The sequence below is a fragment of the Rana temporaria genome, chromosome 2, assembly GCF_905171775.1.
Source record: "Rana temporaria chromosome 2, aRanTem1.1, whole genome shotgun sequence".
Lineage (NCBI taxonomy): Eukaryota > Metazoa > Chordata > Amphibia > Anura > Ranidae > Rana > Rana temporaria.
The window spans coordinates 295,654,024-295,680,045 of record NC_053490.1 but is presented as its reverse complement, the minus strand read 5'-3'; positions in this window follow the sequence as shown (position 1 = coordinate 295,680,045).

Below are 26,022 nucleotides of genomic sequence, written 5' to 3'. Positions count from 1 at the left end.
GAGCGCGCCTAATTTAAATGGCACACGCCCCTTCGAATTACTCGGGCTTACGCCGGAGGCCGCCGGCGTAGGTTTTTATTGCAAATGCTTTGTGAATCAGGCACTTGCGATGAAAACTTGCGGCGGTGTAATGTACCTACGATACGTTACGCCGCCGCGATTCTACGTGAATCTGGGCCCAAGTACTGAGTACATATGCATGCTTCTACTTTTCAGAGATTCAATATTGTTCTATGTACAATCCTTATTTTATTGATTGCATGTAATATTCTAATTTTCTGAGATTGTGGATTTGGGGTTTTCATGAGCTGTAAGCCATAATCATCAGAATTATGACAAATCATGGCTTGAACTATCTTGCTTTGTATGTAATGAGTCTATCTTATATATTTGATTCACCTTTTTAAGTTGCATTAGTGAAATAAATGAACTTTTGCATGATATTCAAATTTTTCGAGTTTCATCTGTATTTGTGAGAAAAAAAGGACATCATTTTTTTTTTCGGGTACAGAGTCACACGACCACGCAATTGTCAGTTAAACGAATGCAGTTCCATATTGCAAAAAATTACCTGGTCATAAAGGGGGTAAACTCTCTGGGGCTGAAGAGGGTAACATATCCTACCCCTGCTCAGAGTTTCCCTCTTCACATGATATTTTTTGACAATCGGTGGTGATAAACTGAGATGAGTACAGTTCTTTTAAGTCAAAATATATACCAAATGACACCAGTTTCAGGGATCCAAACTACCAATTCACTCAGTGCCCACAAACACACACACATATATACACACACACACTTAAATACTCTAAAGTACCATAAGCTCGTTACTCAAGATTATGAAGCAAGAATCTCAAACCTCTGTGACATCATTGGTCTGTTAAGGAAGTATTTTTAAACAGGACACGCAGATGTCAGGTTAGAAGGTAATCTTTCATAATGCCTGCCACACATCCACATTGAGACCACACTAATGCATGTAAGGATCTCTGTCCCTCTGTGATGACCTTAAACCATTACTTTACTCAATACTTTAAATAGAAGGCAGTGACCCTGAAACATGCCAGTGTCAACTCATTAAGAAAGTGTAGCAGAAGAGTGATAAAGGAGTATATTTCAGCTTTGCGTCTAAGGCCCCGTACACACGACCAAACATGTATGCTGAAACTGGTCCGCGGGCCAGTTTCAGCATACATGTTCGGTCGTGTGTAGGCGCGAGCAGGCCGAATTCCAGCAAACATTTGCCCGCCGGGCCTTTTCCCAGCGGGCAAATATTCCTGGACGTGTTTTAAAACCGTCCGCTGGAATCCTGCCCGCTCGGACATGTACGGTCGTCAGTACAGACCTACCGTACATGTCCGAGCGCCCGCCGTCCCTCGCATGTGTCGAATGACTTAGACGCATGCGTGGAAGCCTTTAAATGGCAGGCCCGCCCACGTCGCCGCGTCATCGCCGCAACCATCGTACAGAAGCCCTCTGGCAGGCATGTACGGTGAAAACGGTCCGACGGACCGGTTTCACCGTACATGTTTGCTCGTGAGTACCCGGACTAAGTATTATGCTTTAACTGAATATTCTCACACAGACACTGATCACTGGCAATGAGTGAGAGCTCTAAGAGAGGTTATTCAGTGTTGAAAAGACTATTACAAATACTACTGCTTGTTAGTGGTTTCTATGTTTCATATCTCACTTTTGATAAGAATTGGCTATGCACCACGTTGGTACATCTTGTCTTTAATCTCTTTCTGTATTTTTTTATGCAGAGAACCTCTAAGGACATGACTCACTTTTCATCTTCTATATACCCTTTCTTTATTTGTGTACAATTGATATACACAGCTATGTAACTAAATACAAATGCAGGAAGTACAGGAAGAAATAAAAAGTTATAGTTACATGAACAGACATCATTCTATTCAGTGTAGTCAGCATATTGTCTCTTTCTGGATCCCGATCCACAATGTTTATCATGTCTGTGTTGGAATCAAAAGTGAATCATGTGTGTATTAGTTTTAGGCCCCTTTCACACATGCTGTCCATTTGTCAGTTGATGGATGAAAAATGAACATCAATGTATCTCTATAGAAAAACTGATGTAAATGGATGACCATTGAGTTGCACAAGAATCACACAGGAATACAGACTGCACTTCTGTGTGATTCAGGTGGGAACAGGCCCTAAGGGAATTATGTTTGTTTTTTTTGGATTCCCAACCAAAACCAAAGTAAAACCCAAATTCAGCTTTTAATTTTGAAGTTTTTTTTCAGTCACTGCTGATGTAGACATGGTAATGATAAAGAATTGTTATTCAGAACCCAGAAAGTGATAACATGCTGACTGTACTGAAAAGAATTATGTTTTTTGATGTCATTTAAACTTTTAATATTTTCCTGCGTGTTTATATAAATATCTACTGTATTTATTGGTGTATAACACTCACTTTTTTTCCCTGAAAATAGAGGGTAAACTGTGCCTGCGTGTTATACGCAGGGGGCCATGGAAAGTTTTTTTCCCTGAAACTTCCCTCTTAAAGTTAGAGTGCGTGTTATACGCCGATAAATACGGTAATTAAATGGTTGGTACATTTCAAACTTCCATTTGAGCACTTTCAGTTTTCCTGCACTGAGCATGGTTTTTGTGCGAGGAGTTTTGGGGATGGAGTTTCTTATGATGTCATTGCCCATGTTTAGATTTTGTCAAAGGGAACCCTACAACCAGTGCACCATGGATTGGGAAATACATTTAAAAGAGTGAACAAAGCCAGTGGATGTATATACTGTAAAAGCAAAGGAGAAGGCCTTAAAAAAATACAAGGCTGAGGGATCATCATCAGCATTCAGACTTTACAAAGCATGTACCAAGAAATGTAAGGGTGCAATTAAGGCGGCTAAGATAGAACACAAAAGACACATATCGGAGAGATAAAAAAAATCCCAAGAAATCCTTTACGTTTATAAACAGTAAAAATGGGGGTGGGCAGACAATATTGGGCCCATAAAGAATGAGGAAGGAAATCTGGTTACAAAGGATGGGGAGATGGTGAAGGAATTGAATGTATTTTTCTCCTCAGTCCTCACAAGGGAATCGGGGGGCTTCAGTAACCAAAACTGCAGTGTTTATCCTCATGACACATCACAGGAAGCCCCCTCATGGCTAATAGAGGACATAATTAGAGATAAACTTGTAAAACATAACATTAATAAGTCACCAGGACCAGATGGCTTGCACCGGAGGGTCCTTAGGGAACTCAGTCAAGTATGATTAAGTGACGTGTGTGGTCACGATACGCATGAGGAGGAAAGAGCCGGTGGTGACGTCATCTTTACCTGCAGCCAAGGGTGGAGATACTGTGTAGACTACACGCTACATGCTGAATTTTAATGATCGTTTGTAAGTGTATTTGCTTTTATTTTAATAAACTGCTTATCAGTGTTACACTATGGAGTTCTTATTTGTTTAATTTGAGAGCCACCCCACCTGAGTTTTTTGCACTGGAGTTGGAGCTTGGGGATCTGTGGAAGACTGACTAGAGGGATTAATATAATAGGGACGAACGGGTTGGATGTGAGCATTCTGATCACAGATTTAATTTAACAGCTGTTCTGACATCTACAGGCTTATAATAAGCCTCATTGAGGTAAGCGGCTTGAGGAAACAAACCTTTTTCTGCATGCCATTCATTGAGTGGGATTGTCTGTGAAGCTGGGTACTTTTTTGGGAAACACTTATGCACCTTTGTTAAGGCTTACTATAAGCCTCATTGAGGTAAGCGGCTTGAGGAAACAAACCTTTTTCTGCATGTCACTCACTGAGTGGAATTGTTTCTGAAGCCGAGCACTGTTTTGGAAAACACATATGCATCTTTTGTAAGGATATTGTCGTTTGAAGCACTTTCATTGTGTTTGATCCCGCGGTGGATTGTTTTTATGGGACACCTTCACTTCAGAAATCTTATGGATTGTTTTTTTTTCACCCATGCATGATATTGAACATTTCATTATTAAGGAATTAACCTACAAGACTGTTTCACCGGAATTTATTTAATATAGGATTTTATTTATTTCACATATTATTGCACATTGCACTTTCAGTGGATTTAGCACTGTATGTACTTTATTGTTTATTCACATTTAATAGTATTTATTCTATTTTTATTCATGGTTAAGGAAGAATTATTACTGTAATGGTCTTATCTTTCATGACTATTTATAGTTATTGTTTATTCTCACCTCATTAGCACTGTGCTCTTGGTGGCACGTTTGTTTACCTCAAACAGGTAATTTTTATTATTATTTCACTCCCATCACCCTCCACATTATTTGATTGATGTTGGGCGGTTTTTTATTACATTTGGAGTGGAACACATTTAGATACACAGGAATTGTTGTATTTGCCCACTAGCAATTGGTGTATATTTGTTCGCATAACTATTTTTGGAACACATTCTTTTTATTAACAGGAATGGCTATTATGATTATATAGAATTCCTCATTTTATTATCAGCAAGCGCCACTACACCCCCCCCCCCCCGACAGTCTACTGACTGGAATGATACCAGCTGATTGGAGGAAAGCCAATGTAGCACCAATAAATACATCCCTGTGAATTACAGACCAGTTAGCCTAACATCAATAGTATGCAAGCTCTTGGAGGGGATGATAAGGGACTATATACAAGATTTTAGTAATGAAAATGGTATCATTAGCAGTAATCAGCATTGATTCATGAGGAATCGTTTTTTGCCAAACAAATATATTAACCTTCTATTAGGACTCGGAGGTGAGCTGCAATCTAGATAAAGGAAGGCCGGTAGACGTGGTGTATTTGGATTTTGCAAAAGCATTTGACACAGTTCCCCATAAACGTTTACTGTACAAAATAAGGTCTGTTGGCATAGAACATAGGGTGAGTACATGGATTAAAAACTGGTTACAAGGGCGAGTTCAGAGGGTGGTGATAAATGGGGAGTACTCAGAATGGTCGGGGTGGAAAGTGGGGTACCCCAAGATTCCGTGCTGGGACTAATCCTATTTAATTTGTTCATAAATGACCTGGAGATTGAGTTAAACAGTTCAATCTCTGTATTTGCAGACAATACTAAGCTAAGCAGGGCAATAACTAGGGGTGGGCATCTACATGGGTCTAATGTGGAAAAATTTAAAATAATGCATCTGGGTGGCAAAAATATGTATGCAAACTATTCACTGGGGGGAGAACCTCTGGGGCAATCAAGGAAGATAAAGGACATGGGGGTCCTAGTAGATGATAGGCTCAGCAATGGGATGCAATTCCAAGCTGCCGCTAACAAAGCAAACAGAATATTGGCATGCAATAAAAAGGGGATTAACTCCAGGGATAAAGCGATAATTCTCCCACTCTACAAGATTCTGGTCTGGCCACCCCTGGAGTATGCTCTCTAGTCTTAGGATGTACTGGAAATGGAGTGAGTACAGAAAAGGGCAACAAAGCTAATATAGGGACTGGAGGATATTAGTTATGAAGAAAGTTTTGCGAGCACTGAACTTATTCTCTCTGGAGAATGAGACGCTTGAGAGGGGATATGATTTCAATTAACCAATACCATACTGGTGACCCCACAATAGGGATAAAACGTTTCTACGAAAGGGAGTTTAATAAGACATGTGGCCACTCATTAAAACGAGAAGAAAAGAGGTTTAACCTTAAACTGCGTAGAGGGTTCTTTACTGTAAGAGCAGCAAGGTTGTGGAATTCCCTTCCACAGGCATTGGTTTCAGCGGGGAGCATCAATAGTTTCAAGAAACTATTAGATAAGCACCAGAACGACCACAACATACAGGGATATACAATGTAATACTGACATATAATCACATACATAGGTTGTACTTGATGAACTTGTGTTTTTTTTTCAACCTCACCTACTATGTAACTATGTAACACCTACTTGCCTTCAATGGGGAATACTAAAGAGCCCAATGCACATCAACCTGGCAAAAGGCATCACTCTCAATGATAAAATGCATTTGGGCATTTCATAGCAGGGGGGCTGTATGCACACCACTCCCTTGCTATGGGGAATCCAGCCTGCATGCAATGTGAAAAAGGACACTTAAAGTGATTGTAAAGGTTCAACATCTTGCATGAGCATGTTATACTTACCTGCTCAGTGCAAGGGTTTTCCACAGAGCAGCCCCGATCCTCTTTTTCTGGGGTCCCACACCAGTGTTCCTGGCTCCTCCCCTTCATTGGTGTGCCCCCATGGAAGACTGCTTTCCATGGGGTCACCCGTGCGGACGCGCTCCCAAGTCCCACTGCTGTGTACATTGACACTGACAGCAAGACACGGCCCTGCCCCCCACTCCCGTGTCACAGGATTTGATTGACAGCAGCGGGAGCCAATGGCTGCTATCTGTCTATCCAATAAGGACAGAGACAGAGGCTGCAGCCACTGGGCTTGTGCACATCACTAGATCAGATGGGCTCAGGTAAGAAAAAGCAGGGGCTATGGGGGGCAGCTGCAGCACAGAAGGTTTTTCATCTTAACCACTTCCATACAGGGCACGTATACACCTTCCCGCCCAAGCCAATTTTCAGCTTTCAGCACTGTCGCACTTTGAATGGCAATTGCGCGGTCATGTTACACTGTACCCAAACAAAATTGGCGTCCTTTTTTACCCACAAATAGAGCTTTCTTTTGGTGGTATTTGATCACCTCTGCGATTTTTTTTTTTTGCGCAACAACTAAAAAAAGACCGAAAATTTTGAAAAAAATTACGTTTTTATTTTTTTCTGTAATTTTTTTGTAAATAAGTACGTTTTCTCTTTCAATTACGGGCACTGATATGGTGGCACTGATGGGCACAGATGAGATGGCACTGATGGACATCGACGAGGTAGTACTGACGGGCACAGATGAGGTGGCACTGATTGGCGGCGCTGGTATGCGGCACTGATGGGCACACATAGGCGGCACTGATGGGCACACATAGGCGGCACTGATGGGCACTCATGGGCAGCACTGATGGGCACTCTTGGGCGGCACTGATGGGCACTCATGGGCGGCACTGATGGGCACTCATGGGCGGCACTGGGCACTCATGGGCGGCACAGATGGGCACTCATGGGCGGCACAGATGGGCACTGTGGGGTGGCACTTATGGGTGGCACAGATGGGCACTGAGGGGTGGCACAGATGGGCACTGTGGGGTGGCACTGATGGACACTGTGGGGTGGCACTGATGGACACTGTGGGGCGGCACTGATGGACACTGTGGGGCGGCACTGATTTACTTGTTGCCAGTCAGTGCCCATTTGTGGGCACTGATTGGCATCTTATTTTTTTTTGCATCTTTTTTTTTTTTTTGCATCTTTTTTTTTTCAGACTTTTTTTTTTGACTTTTTTTTGCCCCTTTTTTTAAGTTTTGCCCTTCCCTAGTGGGCATCCCTGGTGGTCCATGTGGCGATCCGAGGGGGGGCTGCGCTGATAAACAATCAGCGCGAACCCCCCCTGTCAGGAGAGCCGCCGATCGGCTCTCCTCTACTCGCGTCTGTCAGACGCGAGTGAGGAAGAGCCATCAATGGCTCTTCCTGTTTACATCGTGATCAGCCGTGGTTAGACACGGCTGATCACGTGGTAAAGAGTCTCCGTGAGAGACTCTTTACCAAGATCGGTGTTGCGGGGTGTCAGACTGACACCCCGCAACAACGATCGCCGCGATGCGCGCCCCCGGGGGCGCGCAGCGGCTAAGAATCCTGAGGACGTCATATGATTCTACAACCACTTTGCCGACGTCAATTTGTCATTGGCGGGCGGCAAGTGGTTAAAGTTGTGTTCCAGCCCCGTTTTTTTTTTTAAGTAAGCAGCTACAAACACTGTAGCTGCTGACTTTTAATAAGGACACTTAACTGTCCAGGGAGCCCACGTTGTCGCCCCCCCCCCATCGGATCGGGTGCCGGCGCCGCCATCCTAACAAAGGGAAACAGGCAGTGGAGCCTTGCAGCTTCACTTTGCGTTTCCTACTGCGCATGCACGAGTCGCCAGGTGCTTTGTGAATGGGTGTCTGTCTTCTGGGACACACACAGGTCCCAGAAGACACCTCTTGTCAACATGCATTTTGTCCTGTGTATTCCTTACACTAAATTCTGCTATGATCACTAACCTCCAGTCAAAATCCAGAAAAGTAACCACATGACTTCAGAAAAGGAGTGGGGGTGGGAATTAAAAAATAATGCCTGTCTCAGGCTAGTGCATGAGATATGTAAATAACCTGTCACTCCCAGCAAGAGGGAGGAACGGACAAAAGTTTTCTCCTCTTTGTCCGTTTATCTCACTGAAAAAAAGAAAAGAGGATTGCTCAGAGCTGGATTACCTCTTTGTGGCAAGACTGGGCACAGATGATAGGAAATATAATACACTACATTGTGACAGCAAAAAAAAAAATTTAGTTTACATCCACTTTAAGGTGAAAAACCTTGAGACTTTACAATCCCTTTAACGTTCTTAGTGCTGTTTATAAACAGAGGGTGCAGCTCTGCATAGAGACCAATCAGCCTCCAGTTTTTTTTTTTGCCAAAGCTTAATTTAACAAGCTGAAGCTAGAAGCTGATTGGCTACCATGCACAGCTGTACCAGATTTTGCACTCTCAAGTATTAGTAAATCAACGTGACAGTTGCAGCACCATGCAAAGCATTGTAGAGAATGAACTAAAGAACTTTCCTGGTATTTAATAAGATTCTCCTAAAACATTGACAATAAATGACTCAAGCCCTATTAGGAGAGCAACATGTGGTTAAAAAGATCTGTGGGGAAGATAGCCTAAAGCTAGTTTCACATTGAGAAGTTTTTCTGTTCAAAGTTTTTTATTAAATATAGTCATAGAATACATCAACAAATAATCTCAATTGGATGTAAGATAACAAAACTTACAGTACATCTCTTATGAGGTTTGCATAGTCATAGTAACAAGATATTATAAACAAAGACAATGTTCAGTGTAATGGATTAGAGTAAGGTGAAAGCAGGGAACTGCAAACACAATTTAAAGTCCCAGAGGATAATAACATTGAAAAGGGAAAATCCCAGTCAAATAACAGAATGAAAACAAAAGCTATCCATGGTAGGTAAACAGGATATAGACCATACAACAGGTCTAGACCATAAGCCATAATGCTATGGTAGAGCTTATGGATAAGACAAGAGGAGGAATTAAAAAGGAGAAACGGTTAGAAAAGAAACAAGAAAGGGTGAGAAAGAGTAAGAAAAAGAGAGGTAGTCGGCAGGATCGCACGGACCCCCAGAGGTTTGTAATACCAGACTAAAGTGTTAATTGGAGTATTATGGTTCGAGCAAATGAGTGTAAAAATCTGGGGGGGAGGAAAGGCTCCACCCAGGGTGTCCAGGTTTTGCGATGTTGGGGAATTTGGCCTTAAATAATTGCATCAATCTTGCTATGAATCATAGCTTGGGTTACTCTGTTTTTCACTTCCGCTAAATGTAAATTTGGGGTTTTCCAAGCTCTAGCTATCGTCTGTTTAGCAGCTGTGGTTAATTGGAAGAGGAGACAACGTTGGGCCTTTGTATTGTCCCCCTGCACATGATTTAATAGTGCCAGGGATGGGTCAGGATCTAACGTGTCACAAAGTAATGTAGAGGCCATACAAAATATTTTTGTCATGGCATGACCACCAGATATGGATATGAGTGCCCCTCTCTCCAAAGCCTCGGAAACATACGGATGGATAAGATGGCAAACATTTTGAAATCCTTGCTGGGACAAGATACCCCTGCATAAAGACCTTATAATTTGCCTCCAGTACTACTACGTTGTGTGAGGTGATGCAGCATAAAAGGGGAGGTCAGCTGGTGGGGAAGTGAGGTGATTGTAGATACTTGATATGATACCTGGAGCATGTGGATCTGAGTTACAGATACCCTCAAAGAATGATAAACTGTTTGAAGAGGAGCAAGAGCCTATTGCCGTTTGGGTAAATTTGGAGGTAGAAGAAGCATTCATTGGGTGGTAGTTTGGCTTGGGATTGGAGAGCAGGAAATGTTTTGAGAGCGGTATCAGTGACCAGGTCACAGATTTGACTCAACCCTGCCTGGAACCAGAGCCGGAAAGAACCTGGTTCGGAAAGGCAGGATAGAAAAGTGGGTGGCCTAGGAAAGAGAGTAAAGGAGTGTGGGTAGAAACAAATTTAACCACTTAAGCCCCGAGCCTGTTTTTTGAGATTCGGCGTTTACAAGACTAAAACAGTTTTTTTTGCTAGAAAATTGCTTAAAACCCCCAAACAGTATATATATTTTTTTTCTAACACCTTAGAGAATAAAATGACGGTCATCGCAATACTTTTTGTTACACCGTATTTGCGCAGCGGTCTTACAAGCACACTTTTTTTGGAAAAAAATCACTTTTTTTAATTAAAAAATAAGACAACAATAAATTTGGCCCAATTTTTTTATATATTGTGAAAGATAATGTTACGCCAAGTAAAATAATACCCAACATTTCACGCTTTAAAATTGCGCCCGCTCGTGGCATGGCGTCAAACTTTTACCCTTAAAAATCTCGATAGGCGACGTTTAAAAAATTCTATAGGTTGCATTTTTTGAGCTACAGAGTAGGTCTAGGGCTATAATTATTGCTCTCGCTCTAACGATCGCGGCAATACCTCACTTGTGTGGTTTGAACACCGTTTTCATATGCGGGCGCTACTTGCGTATGCGTTCGCTTCTGCATGCGAGCTCGTCGGGACAGGGCGCTTTAAAACATTTTTTTTTTTGGTTTCATATTTATTTTTATTGATTTCATAATTTTTTACACTGAAATAAAAAAAAAAAATGTATCACTTTTATTCCTATTACAAGGAATGTAAACATCCCTTGTAATAGAAAAAAGCATGACAGGTCCTCTTAAATATGAGATCTGGGGTCAAATAGACCTCAGATCTCATATTTAGACTTCAATGCAAAAAAAAAAAAAAAAATGAAATGTTGTCATTTAAAAAAATGACAACAAAAAAATTGTCTCTTTAAGACGCTGGGCGGGACTGACGTTTTGACGTCACTTCCGCCCAGCAAAGCTATGAGGACGGGTGGGGGCTATCTTGCCCTCACTCGCATCCTCAGTGAACAGCCAGCAGCACCCGATCTCCTCCGCCGCTACCGACGGCTTCGGTAAGCGGCGGAGGGCACGGGAGAGCGGCGGGAGGCCCCTCTCCCGCCACCGATAACGTCGATCTCGCGGCGAATCCGCCGATGAGATCGCCGTTATCGTTTACATGCCCGCCCACTGAAGAGATGGATACCTCGGTTGTGGCAGCAGCTGCTGCCGTTACCGAGATATCCATCTTTAAGACGTATATATACAGTGGGCAGGCGTTAACCGTTTAAAAGAGCCACGTAGACCATAGGTGTCAAACACAAGGCCTGTGGGCCAAATCCTGCCCTCCAGGCCATTTCATGTGGCCCTCGCACCTCTCCTGCAGCTGCTCCTACTCCAGACCCTTACTTTCTGCTTTCAAGCAGCTTGTTCCCAGCAGCAGCATAAATTTAGGGGGGTGCACTGTGATGTAAGGGAGAGTGGGAGACTCAACTTCTGATGGTGGGGTGGCTTTTGACATCTAATGTAAAGGGGAGGGGATGCGCTGGACATCTAATCTTACAGATACAACCGGTCCTTTTGAGGGCAATCATAATGTTGATGCGGCCCACAATGAAATTGAGTTTGACACCCCTGATGTAGACTATCCCAAAGCCCGAGAGAGTGACGTGTGACAGGGCTAGATATAGTCATACTTCATATTCCCATTGCAGCTGGATAAGCTCTTGGATCCAGGTGCTGTAGCAACAACCAACAGGCCTGACAAAGGGGCCCTGCGTGGCTCCGAAACATTGCACTCTCTTTGTGTTGTGATCATGCAATAAATCATCCGCGTGGACGCTATTTTCATTGTTTCATGGTGTGCTGGCAAATATCTTAACTAGGGCTAGATATAGGGCCTCGGGCTGAGGGGGGTAACCATAACAGGTTAGACACCAGAAGAGGGGAAAGTTCAATTGCTTCCAAGCTGACCCGTAATGGAATTTCAATAGTTGCATGTAGTAGGGTTATTTGGGCCAGCTGGGTGGCATGATAGTAACAGGCAAAATTAGGGAGTCCTAAGCCTCCACTAAGTTTATTACGGAGGAGAATGGATCTAGTCACCCTAGGTTTTTTGGGGCCCCAGATGTATTTGTATACCCCGGGTCTGAATAATTCGATGAAAATAGGAGGGGATTGCGATCGGGAGAACTCTGTAAAGGTACAAAAGCTTCAGGAGCAAGGACATTTTGATGGCCATGAAACACAGAGAGGTCGCCAAGCGTCTAGCAGAGAGGACAAGTGTGACAACATGGGAAGATTATTGGCCTGATAAAGAGAGGTGGGGTTGCTGGTTAACTTTATTCCGAGGTGAGAGTGAATTCCTGCTGTGGGAGAGACACATTGAGAGCTCTAAACTTGGATTGATTAACTTCCAAGCCCGTTATATTAGTAAATTTGTCCAAGGCCTGAATGAGCTTTGGGAGAGTAGTACAGGGAGAAGTTACAAACAGAAGTGCATCATCAGCGAATAGGCAAATTTTATGGGATGTAGATGCAATTTCCAATCCTTTAATATCCACACTCGCCCTAATCAAAGCTGCCAGGGGCTCGATCACTAGAGAAAAAATTAGGGGAGAAAAGGGGCATCCCTGTCTAGTTCCCCTTTGTATTGGGAAACTATCTGAATGAAACCCAGAGTACTTGACATAAGCTTGTGGCTGATTATATAGGGAGCTAACCAATTGTAAAAAATGTGGGCCGAAGCTCCAACGATGGAGTATAAAGTGCAGCTAGGGCCAGGAAACCGTGTCAAATGCTTTACTAATGTCCAAGGACAAAAGGTGCATTGGTATGATACAAGCTTTTGCTAGATGTTGAAGTAGGACTACCTGACGGATATTGTCGCTAGCTTATCGTCGTGGTATAAAACCCACTTGGTCTTTATTTATTAGCCCCCCAATAATTAGAATAAGATGTAAACATAATTTTGGCCAGGATCTCAATGTCCAGGTTGAGTAGGGAAATGGGCCTGAAGTTGAACCAGAGAGAGTTATCTGTGTTGGGTTTAGGTATCATGATGATTATAGCTGTCAATGTGTCTCGGCCAAAGGAGTGGTGTTGGAGTACAGCATTAAAAGAGTTAGAGAGAAGTGGGTCTAGGGTAGGAGCAATTTTTTTGAAGTAAGTACTGGAGAGTAGGGATGAGCTTCGAGTTCGAGTCGAACTCATGTTCGACTCGAACATTGCCTGTTTGGCAAACAACGAACAATTAGGGGTGTTCGTGGCAAATTCGGAACACCCTGTTAAAGTCTATGGGAGAAATCTAAAGTGTTAATTTTTAAGGCTAATATGCAAGTTATTGTCCTAAAAAGTGTATGGGGACCTGGGTCCTGTCCGAGGAAACATGTATCAATGCAAAAAAAAGTTTTAAAAACAGACGTTTTTTCAGGAGCAGTGAATTTAATAATGCTAAAAGTGAAACAATAAAAGTGTAATATTACTTTAAATTTTGTACCTAGAGGGGGTGTAAAGTCAGCATGTGAAAAAGCGCATGTTTCCCGTACATAGAACCGTCCCTGCACAAAGTGTCATTTCTGAAAGAAAAAAAGGCATTTAAAACTGGCTTCGCGACTCTAATGAAATGTCGGCTCTGGCAATTCAGAGATGATTCATTCATAAAAAAAAAAAAGCGTGGGGGTCCCCCCAAATTCCTTTAACAGGCCCTTCAGGTCTGATATGGATATTAAGGGGAACCCCGCCATCAATTTAAAAAAAAATTGACGTGGGTTTCCCCCCAAATATCCATACCAGACCCTTCAGGTCTGGTGTGGATTTTAAGGGGAACTCCACCCCAAATTTAAAAACAAATGGCGTGGAGTTCCCCCAAAAATCCACACCAGACCCTTATCCGAGCACGTTAACCTGACCGGCCGCACAAAAGAGGGGGGGACAGAGTGCGGCCCCCCCTCTCCTGAACTGCACCAGGCCACATGTCCTCAACATGGGGAGGATGTCCCCATGTTGATGGGGACAAGGGCCTCATCCCTACAACCCTTTCCCGGTGGTTGTGGGGGTCTGCGGGCAGGGGGCTTATCAGAATCTGGAATACCCCTTTAACAAAGGGGACCCCCAGATCCTGGCCCCCCCTATGTGAATTGGTAATGGGGTACACTGTACCTCTACCATTTCACGAAGGAAGTGTAAATAGTTAAAAAAAAACACACAGACACCGTAGAAAAAAATCCTTTATTAAAAAAAAAAAAAAATCCAGCGGTGGTAATCCACTCTCTATATGGCTCCCTGCTCCAACGTTGTCTTCTATCCAGCAACGGATGATCTCTCCAGCGATGGGTGATCAGCGGTCCGGTCCAGCGATGAGAAGATCCATCCGTTCAGAGCGCAGCAGGTGACCTCTCACCGCTGAACACAGCCCAGCGGAATGACGCGCTGGAGCTTTGACATTTCTTATATAGGGGAAGCGGCCACCCGTCACGTGACCCCGCCCCCTCTGACGCACCCTCATACATCACTGGGAAAGCCCGGTCTTTCCCAGTGATGTACGAGGGTGCGTCAGAGGGGGCGGGGTCACGTGACGGGTGGCCGTTTCCCCTATATAAGAAATGTCAAAGCTCCAGCGCGTCATTCCGCTGGGCTGTGTTCAGCGGAGAGTGGAGCTCGCCTGCTGCGCTCTGGACGGATGGATCTTCTCATCGCTGGACCGGACCGCTGATCACCCGTCGCTGGAGAGATCATCCGTCACTGGATAGTAGACAACGTTGGAGCAGGGAGCCGCATCGAGAGTGGATTACCACCGCTGGATTATTTTTTTTCATTATAAATAAAGGAATTTTTTCTACGGTGTCTGTGTGTTTTTTTTAAACTATTTACACTTCCTTCGTGAAATGGTAGAGGTACAGTGTACCCCATTACCAATTCACATAGGGGGGGGCCAGGATCTGGGGGTCCCCTTTGTTAAAGGGGTCTTACAGATTCTGATAAGCCCCCCACCCGCAGACCCCCACAACCACCGGGCAAGGGTTGAGGGGATGAGGCCCTTGTCCCCATCAACATGGGGACATCCTCCCCATGTTGAGGGCATGTGGCCTGGTGCGGTTCAGGAGAGGGGGGGCGCACTCTGTCCCCCCCTCTTTTCTGCGGCCGGCCAGGTTAACGTGCTCAGATAAGGGTCTGGTGTGGATTTTTGGGGGAACTTCACGCCATTTTTCTTTTTAATTTGGGGTGGAGTTCCCCTTAAAATCCACACCAGACCTGAAGGGTCTGGTATGGATATTTGGGGGGAACCCCACGTCATTTTTTTTTTAAATTGACGGCGGGGTTCCCCTTAACCACTTCCAGACCCGCTCATGTACATATACGTCGGCATTTTAAAAATGCATATCTCGGTAACGGCAGCAGCTGCTGCCACAACCGAGGTATCCATCTTTAGTGCTAAGGGTCCTGTACACGATAACGGCGGTCTTTGCGGTGGATTCGCCGCGAGATCGCCGTTATCAGTGGCGGGGGGGGCCCTCCCTCCCGCCGCTCTCCCGCGCCCTCCGCCGCTTACCGTTGCCGTCGGTAGCGGCGGAGGCGATCGGGACTGTTCGGCAAGTGACTGGGGATGCAAGTGAGGGAAAAATGTCTTTCACCCGTCCCCATAGCTCTGCTGGGCGTAAGTGACGTCAAAACGTCAGTCCCGCCGATGAGACGATGATAATAAAGTGTATAATAAATAGCATAAAAGTGAGTAAAGTGATTGTGAAATAGTATCCACGGAAAACACAACGGGACAGTTGAAAATATAAACAAGGTGGGGAGAGGGGGAGCGGGATGGGTAAGGGAGTCCCAATCTGCTGATGTAAGTAGGTAACACAGAAATAATCCTTGTGTCCTCCCCCGATAGTACCAGCCTCTCACCTCATAGATGAACCCCAATAGGTCTAATCGTGCATCAAGCATTGGGTAACAAGCAGACAGTGATTCCTTTTTTCCTTGGTGAATCCTGGATCATCAGAGTCTTCCGTGGATACTATTTCACATGCACTTTACACGTGGACTTTTATGCTATTTATTATACACTTTATTCACATGGACTGTGATCATCTGTTGGAACACATGTTGTGCTACACTATTTAATATATATTCAGTAGATTTGTTGCATTTTTTGTATATTCTTTGTAGCACATATTTATAGAGTAATTAGCACTACTTCAATATTTTACACAATTTTATGGGTGTTTACAGAAGTTGGCTGCTTTTTACACTTTTCACTTTAACACTCTTAGCACTTTGTTATTAATAACTATTGTTGAACATGTTGGTAGCACATTAGTACTTTATTGTTTATTCATAACACTAGGTTAGAGTCGCTACAAAAGATTAATGTGCCTTTACAATGGGTACATATCACTTGGAATAAATGTGCAAAAAAGGGGTTTGGGTTTTTGTTCGGGGCATAGTAGGAAACAAAAGTAGGCCCACTTTAATCTCGGACAATACAGAGTAGGGGAGAGTGTGATAAAGAGCTATTAAAATGCCTCTTTGTTTCATAGTGGCAGATGCAGTGAACACCTGGGGGTATTTTGGGCTAAAATATTTTGGAGTTGCACGTGCCGAAAAGTGGGTTTCCTGTAGGGCCACTATGGCAGCTTTCAGGGACGCAAATGATTGGAAGGCTTTGACCCTTTTGTTGGGGGGAGTTGAGGCCCTTAACATTTAAAGAGAGTATGTTCAAGGGGGCCATCTGAGAACATATAGGAGAATACTAGTGGGTCCCCCTAGGGCCATGCGATCCAACCGACCAGAAATAGGAAGAAGAAGGGAGATGAAAGGACAAAGTGTAAGGAGGAAACAAGAGCAGGGAGGAGTTTTGTAGGGCAAACAAATGGTCTTGAAGAGGGAGAGGAGTTGGATTCTGTCGCCTGACCAAATAGTGCACAGACTCACCTGCAGGCCAGCCAGCTGGAAAGTGAGTGCACCGTAGAAGGGGGGGGGAGTGACAGCTCCCCACTGCAAACGGGAGATAACAAACCTAACCCTGAATGTACATTCTAAAGAAAATAACAATCTATATAATCTTTCAGCTAAGGCAGAAATTTAACTCAGAATAAACATAACTACAAAATGTCACGTTATTATACTGCAAAGCAAAGAAGACGCCTGATACAGGTAGTGATAAACAGGGGCAAAACTTGGAAATCACAAAGGGTAGAGCAGAGGAAAAGAGAAGGCTAAGGGGGAGGGAGGGAAGTGGTTGACAGGGTAAGGAAATTAAAAGGGAAAGAGGAATGGGGAAGGGGAGGGAAGGAGAGAAATGGGAAAGTAAAGGGGGTGTGAAGAGAAACAAACTTTCAGGACATCTTGGTCTACAGTGAATAAATACCCATGTGGAACATGGTAATAATGATATAACTTATAAAACCAAAAAAAAAAGGAGAAACAGAAGAATTGGAGTATCAAACTGGACGTACAAACAGCACCAGGTGAGAGAAAAAGGAAATCTTAACCTGTGCAACTCCTTGAGAGTATTAGGGGACTACGTGGGTCTACCCCTAACCATGGGGGAAACCCACCACTGGACAGTTCCCTTTTACCTTGATTGAAGAAACATCTTCAGATAATGTGTATAGTTCCCAGGAGTACAATCAAGGGTCCTCCGTCAGTACAGGGGAGAACAGCAATAGAACAAGTTACATAAGCACTCTCAACGGGGTGAGTATAGCTGTTAATCTGGTGTGCCATCCTGAGGTAAGCGGGAAGGGGTCCCCCTCCGAATCGAGGAAGGACCTGGTTGGGGCCTTTTTGGGGTGGCATATGGGTGGTCTGGCTGGAGAGGCGGCGTGGGCCAGAGCCTCCTTGATGGGTTTAGGCTTGTTCTTGCCACGATGACCGGTCAGGACCATGCTGGGAGAGGCTGTGTAGTACCGAGAGGTAATCGCTGTCATAGCAGGGTTGCAGGGTGGCTCCGATGCACGTTGGAGTTCCAATATTGCAGCGAAGAGTACGGAGTGCTTTTGTGTTGAAAAAGTGCAAGCTCAAGAAAAATGCTTCCCTTTAAAATCAATGGATGTGATCAAAAAAAAATCTGCTTGCAGCTTTTATGGAGCATGTTTGGGGAGTTAAAAAAAATGCACCAAAAACACACCTTCCCATTGAAAGCAATTAAAAATGTTGTACAAACGTGACAAATGTCCTTTAAGAACAGCACCGCAAATGCAGTAAAATCACAGTAAAACTGTGTAAAATACACGTGAAAGTAGGCTGTCTTCCAAAAACAGAACAAATCAAACACTATAAACAATTCTTGCAGTTCTAATACACAAATTCTTTGTGTAAAAACAAACATAAAATAAATAAAATACATGTATAACAATAAGAAGGCTTGAAATGTCAGCGCCATGCCACTGCTAAGACGTCCGGATGCAATTTTTTTGTTTCATTAAAGGTTAGGGGTACAAATCAAGAAATAGACAATGCATTTTGGGGGTCTACGTGCCCTCTTCACCAGGGCTTGACAGGCAACCAAGTGAACAAACAAGTAGTGAACTGGACCTACAATGATATTTATTCCAGTGTGAGTTGAAAGCACAGGCCTAATCAGCAGCTTGTTTGGCAACAATAAAACACTCACTCTATATTGCCAACTGCATGTTGCTTCTGAGCGGTGTTGCTTTAGACCCCTTTCACACTGAGGAGTTTTTCAGGTGGTACAACACTAAAAATAGTGCTGCTATACCGCCTGAAAAACCCCTGCCCAGCAACCTCAATGTGAAAGCTGGAGGGCTTTCACACTGAGGCGATGCGCTGGCAGGAGAGAAAAAAATCTCCTGCAAGCAGCATCTTTGGAGCGGTGAGAGGAGCGGTATGTATACCGCTCCTTTACCACTCCTTCCCATTTAAAACAATGGGATACCGTGGTAATAACGCCCGCAATGCGCCTCTGCAGAGGGCGGTAGTAACCCTTTATCAGCCGCTAGCGGGGGTTAATACTGCAACACTAGCGGCCGAATCCCACGGCAAATCCGACGGTATAGCGCCGCTATTTTTAATTTTAATTTTAATTTTTCACTAGGCTAATTTCACCAGTGAAATAAATTGATAAAACTATCTCAAAGTGTTTACAACTTCTTTACACTTCCTTTTTCAAATGCTGAGGTCCAATTAATGCATACATTCAATCAATTGTATCCATTTCATGGGGTCTCTGGGCTAGGGTGTAAAATGCCTGTTTGATAGCCAGCTGCTTATCAGATATTGGGGAATGGATTAACCCTTTCACTGATACTGATACATGTCCTATGGAAATCCGGGGTACACACAGTACTGTAGGAGATGGGAATGCATGTAAACATCACAAGTTGATTGCTTTCATATGGTAATTTCCACAAACCACTGGAACACGCACCTTCCCCCCAAGCAACCCTTCTGCCAAGTGTCTCAGTCTCCTTTATTCCACTTGTGGGCCTGGCACCTGCATGGTGGATGTCGCTGAGTAGAGGGGAGGCAGACTGGTAATGTCCATTTGATTATCTCCTCTAGCTAGTAAAAACCCAGAATCAACATGTGTTACACTATTTCTGGTTTTGGCACTCACTATTTCTGGCTGCTGTGATCAAGGAAAAGCTTAATGTGGATTATTAGTTTCAGTGGAGATCAGGCAGTAAAAAAGTGTAAAAAATGAAAGGTATGCCAAAGCACTTTAACATATCCCAAAAGAAAATTGCAAAGTCTCTTGAGCTCCTTCTGTCCAGTCACAGGCTAGAGACAGTGCCTAACTGTATTTTGTAACTGCAGTAGAGAAAAGTCAGGTCACCAGCCTTGTGTTGTCTTTGTAAGTTTCAGGAATAGCTAAACAGGAACACAAATCCTTAGGCAGATGAAAGACGTGCCATATAGGGGCAGATCCACATAGATCTGCACCGGCGCAGAGTATCTAAGATACGCTACGCCACCGTAACTTACCTAGGCGTAGTTTGAATCCTCAACGAATTTGCGCCGTAAGTTTCAGCGGCGTAGTGTATCTCTCGCGGCATAAGGGTGCGGAATTCAAATGCGGCGGGTAGGGGGCGTGTTTCATTTAACCACTTAAGGACAGAAGGTGTTTTTCAGATTCGGCGTTTACAAGACTAAAACATTTTTTTTTGCTAGAAAATTACTTAAAACCCCCAAAAATTATATATATATTTTTTTCTAACACCCTAGAGAATAAAATGGCGGTCATTGCAATACTTTTTGTCACACCGTATTTGCGCAGCGGTCATACAAGCGCACTTTTTTTGGAAAAAATTCACTTTTTTTAATTAAAAAATAAGACAACAATAAATTTGGCCCAATTTTTTTATATATTGTGAAAGATAATGTTACGCCGAGTAAAATGATATCCAACATGTCATGCTTAAAAATTGCGCCTGCTCGTGGCATGGCGTCAAACCTTTACCCATAAAAATCTCGATAGGCGACGTTTAAAAAATTCTATAGGTTGCATTTTTTGAGCTACAGAGTAGGTCTAGGGCTAGAATTATTGCTCTCGCTCTAACGATCGCGGCAATACCTCACTTGTGTGGTTTGAACACCATTTTCATATGCGGGCACTACTCGCGTATGCGTTCGCTTCTGCGCGCAAGCTCGTCGGGACGGGGGCGCTTTAAAATATTTTTTTTTGTTTTCTTATTTATTATTATTGATTTTATAATTTTTTTACACTGAAATAATAAAAAAAAAATGTATCACTTTTATTCCTATTACAAGGAATATAAAAAACACCCTTGTAATAGAAAAAAGCATGACAGGTCCTCTTAAATATGAGATCTGGGATCAAAAAGACCTCAGATCTCATATTTAGACTTAAATGCAATAAAAAAAAAAATTGTCATTTAAAAAAATGACAACAAAAAAATTGTCTCTTTAAGAGGCTGGGCGGGACTGACGTTTTGACGCCACTTCCGCCCAGCAAAGCTACGGGTGGGGGCCATCTTGCCCTCACTCGAGTCCTCACACACTAGCCAACGGCTCCGGTAAGCGGCGGAGGGCGCGGAAGAGCGGCGGGAGGGGGGGCCCTCTCCCGCCACCGATAATGGCGATCTTGCGGCGAATCCGCCGCAGAGACCGCCGTTATCTTTTACACGGCCACCCACTGAAAAGATGGATACCTCGGTTGTGGCAGCAGCTGCTGCCGTTACCGAGATATCCATCTTTAAAAACAGGACGTACATATACAGTGGGCGGTCGGGAAGTGGTTAAATGAAGCGCGTCCCTGCGCCGAACAAACTGCGCATGCGCCGTCCCTAAAATTTCCCGCCATGCATTGCGCTAAATGACATCGCAAGGACGTCATTGGTTTTGACGTGAACGTAAATGCCGTCCAGCCCCATTCACAGACGACTTACGCAAACGACTTAAAATTTTCTAAATTAGACGCGGGAACGACGGCCATACTTAACATTGAGTACGCCACCATATAGCAGCTTTAACTATACGCCGGAAAAAGCTGAACGGAAACGACGTAAAAAAATGCGACGGCCTCGCATACGTTCGTGGATCGTCGGAAATAGCTAATTTGCATACTCGACGCGGAATACGACGAAAACGCCACCTAGCGGACGCCGAAAAATTGTATCTAAGATCCGAAGGCGTACGAAGACGTACGACTCTCGGATCTAGCCAAGATGCCGTCGTATCTTGTTTTGAGGATTCAAAACAAAGATATGACGCAGGAATTTTGAAATTACGCCGGCGTATCAATAGATACGCTGGCGTAATTTCTTTGTGGATCTACCCCATAGTGTTCAAAAGTTAAGTACAGCTTTCTGACTATTTTTACTCATATTTAATGTGGAACATGAAAAACATGATCAGGGACTCCGCCCCACCCCCACCCCCCGCTGAAAAAAAAACTCAATCCCCTCTTACCTGAATCATGGGGTTCTTCTTCTGCTGACTCGTTATTTTTTTCTAATTTGGCATAGATGTACATGGCTCTGCCTGCAAAGCCGTGTCATTCATTCACATAGCACTGCAGTAGAGGGACTCGTGCTTCAAGATGGAGCTTAAGCATGGTGAAGTTACCGCACTTGTAGTACATTGATACTTTGGGGCTGATTTACCAAGCCTTTACTCCATGACTCATGGAGTAAAAGCAGGAGTAGCAGCCGTTTGGTCATTTACTAAAGAAATACGCTGCTAGTGCAGTGTATTTCCCTAGTTACTAATGTGCTCCGTGCGCCCAGGAGAGGGTGCATTGTGCACCAGTACAGACCTGGCGCACGGCACATTGAAATGTAAATATCGGGGATTCGGGCGGGAGTTTATTAGGGGGGGAGGTGGGGGGATGCAGGGGAAGTGAAGTGACATGTGTTTGAATGTGTTTGGCGGGCCGAATTGAAAGGGAAAGTGTTTTTTGAAAACAGATCCCCGTACGCTTGCACAGTGCGCCTGAACCTCGGGAGGTTCATTTGCATACTGGGCATGCGCAGAGAGAAATTTCGGCGCTTCCCGTGCGCCTTGTCAGTACGCCGTGAAAATCTTGGTAAATACCAAGCGGCGTACCCGTGAATGCGCTGCGTGACGCGACGCACGGGAATCTCCGAGCTGTTTTCAGCCCTGAAGGGGAACTCCGCGCCAAATTTCAAACTTGAAATCGGCGCGGGTCCCCCTTCAGGGCTACATTAGGCTCTTAGGCTTGGTCCGGAACGTGAGGGGTTAAACCCGTGCCGATTCGGCGCGGGGGTCCCCCCCCAGATCCAAACCAAGCCCTCATCCCAAGCACGCAGTCTGGCCCGGACAGGAATGGGGGTGGGGACGAGCGAGCGCCCCCCCCCTCCTGAGCCGTACCAGACCGCATGCCCTCAACATGGGGGAGTGTGTGCTGTGGGGGAGGGGGGCACTGCCCCCCCACCCCACAGCACTCTTGTCCCCATGTCGATAGGGACAAGAGCCTCTTCCCGACAACCCTTGCCATTGGTTGTCGGGGTATGCGGGCGGGGCTAATCGGAATCTGCGAGCTCCCTTTAATAAGGGGGCCCCCAGATGCCGGCCCCCCACCCTATGTGAATGAGTATGGGGTACATCGTACCTCTACCCATTCACATGGGGGAAAGTGTAAAGTAAAATAAAACACCACACAATAAAATATTTTATTAATCAGCTCCGGAGACCCCCCTTTCTTCTTTAGCTCTCTTACAAGGGGGGGTTTCTTCTCTCCCGATCTTCCGCCGGGACCCTGGGCTTCGGTGATTTCTGCTGGGGGAGGGCGCCATCCCTCGGTCCTCTCCGGAGCCTTCCGCCGGATGCCCCCACCCCATTTAAGCTCTTTTACATTAGGGGGGGGCATCCGGACTTCGGGGTCTTCTGCCGGGGGATGGCGCCTATCCCCCGGTCTTTCCGGTGCCTTCCGCCAGGGTTCCGGTCTTCCTGGTCTTCTGCCGGGGGTGCGCCAACTCCCAGGTCTTTTCTCTTCTGTCTTCTCTGCTCCCTCTTCTGCCTGGCTCCCCCGCGGAGCCAGGGCTTTCTTCCGTCTTCTTTCTTCTCTCTTCCTTCTTCTGCCTGTCTCCTCCGGGAGCACAGGGCTTGTCTGCGCTGTCCTCTCCCTTCTCTTCCATTGGATGTTGACACGACAAGGTTCCACGCTGACATGCCGTGTCAGCGGCGGGCATGGACTTATATAGGGTAATGCCACCATGTGACCTCAACCCATGTGACATCACATTCCCTGGGCATGATGGGAATGTGATGTCACATGGGTTGAGGTCACATGGTGGCATTGCCCTATATAAGTCCATGCCCGCTGCTCAGACGGCATTCCAGCGCCGGACCTCGTCGTGTCAACATCGAATGGAAGAGAAGGGAGAAGACAGCGGAGACAAGCCCTGTGCTCCGCGGAGGAGACAGGCAGAAGCGGAAGGCATTGCAGAAGCCCGCGGGTGTCGCCCCCCGGCGGAAAACACAGTAGAAGTCCCGGTGAATTACGTCGCTGAAGACGGGTGGGGTGCCAGTGCACCCCCCCGCAGAAACCGTCGAAGCCCAGGACCCTCCCCCAAAGGCAGGAGCCTCACTGGTGAAGGGGGTCCCGGTGAATTACGTCGCTGAAGACGGGTGGGGTGCCAGTGCACCCCCCCCGCAGAAACCGTCGAAGCCCAGGACCCTCCCCCAAAGGTAGGAGCCTCACTGGTGAAGGGGGTCCCGGTGAATTACATCGCTGAAGACGGGGGTGGGGTGCCAGTGCACCCCCCCCCGCAGAAACCGTCGAAGCCCAGGACCCTCCCCCAAAGGCAGGAGCCTCACTGGTGAAGGGGGTCCCGGTGAATTACGGCGAAGCCCGGGGCCTAATGGGGTGGTGGTGGGGGACCCCGGCAGAAGACCCCCGGCAGACTAATAAATTAATTTATTCATGTGTGGTGTTTTATTTCTTTACATTTTTTTCCCCAGGTGAATGGGTAGGGGTACGATTTACCCCCATACTCCTTCACATAGGGTGGGGGGCCGGAATCTGGGGGCCACCTTATTAAAGGGGCCTCTCAGATTCTGATAAGCCCCCCGCCCGCATACCCTGACAACCAACGGCCAGGGTTGTCGGGAAGAGGCTCTTGTTCCTATCGACATGGGGACAAGAGTGCTGTGGGGTGGGGGGGCAGTGACTTCTGTCTTTAACACCTCCCCTTCAGGCTGGAAAGCATCAGATCAGGGAAAAAAAAAAAAAAAAGCTCTCATTCCATTGCAGCTTGGTTCCTACATGTGTGATGAACTGAGCATGCTCAAACACTTAGAAAAAAATTATCCTTTCTTTTTAAAAGGTGAAAAACACTTGGATGCTCATAGAGCGTGGTTTGGGTTAATTGCAGGTGTGCCCAATTACAAGCTCACCCAAACTAGAGACTGCAATTTGTTCATGTGATTTCAATTGCTTCATTACTAGCACATGTTATAAAAAGCAGGGATCGATCAGTCCTCAGCTGCCCTCAGAAGGGGCAGGCTGGCAGAAATGCTGTTGCTAAACACAAATGTGGTTTGTTGCATGGGTTTTGTTTTATTTTGCCAATGGTTTTGGTTTATTTTTAAATGATGTTCACTTTGATGTATTTGTCTATGTGGCCTTATTTTATGAAAAATGTGTGAAGATGTTAAAGCTATGGTTATTTAGAATTTTGAAATGTATTTTTGTTTGTGTTTGTTTGTTTGTCTTTTTTTGCTTTCCTTGTTTTGTTGACCAATAAAAATTACTTTAACATTTTTAAGTTTGTCTTTTGTTACTTTTTCATGCTACATATGTTGACAGCTGCAGCTGAAATCGGTTTGGGCCTAACAAATTATGTGTGATTTTTGTCTAAGCTTCTTTCCTGGTGTGTAATCATGAAATGTTTGCCATGTTTATTCTCCATGACTTTAAAGACAAAACTGGTAAGTATTTTCTTTTTTCTGCAATGGTCCTCAGCCCTCAAGTACCCCCCCGACAGGACATGTTTTGTGGATTTCTCTTATCAAGAATTGCTGTCCAGACTGTCTTTTAAAGCACATGTGCAAGATGAAGGAAAACCTGCAAACATGGCCTGTGTGGGGGGGGGGGGGGGGTTTGCTATTGGTGGACAGGCTTGACGTGCTGATTTACAGCACTGTGCTTAAATCTAGCGCAAGGCAATCCTATTCAAATTGTGGGTGTTTGAGGGAAGCCAAGTGAGTGTTAGAACCCCTGCTTTGTGTTTTTTTATTTTTGGGTTGAGCTTTGTGTCCCTTTTCTTAAAATTGGCTTCACTTCCTGTCACACAGCTGAACAGGAAGTGAGGTTAAAACCCTACCAGTGTCATTTCTTGGGGACACAGGTCAATCGAACTAGTGTCCCCATTAAGCAAATTGCACTCCAGCACTGCTGTGTACACCCCAAATCATGGGTCTTCAAACTACGGCCCTCCAGTTGTTCAGGAACTACAATTCCCATCATGCCTAGTCATGTCTGTGAATGTCAGT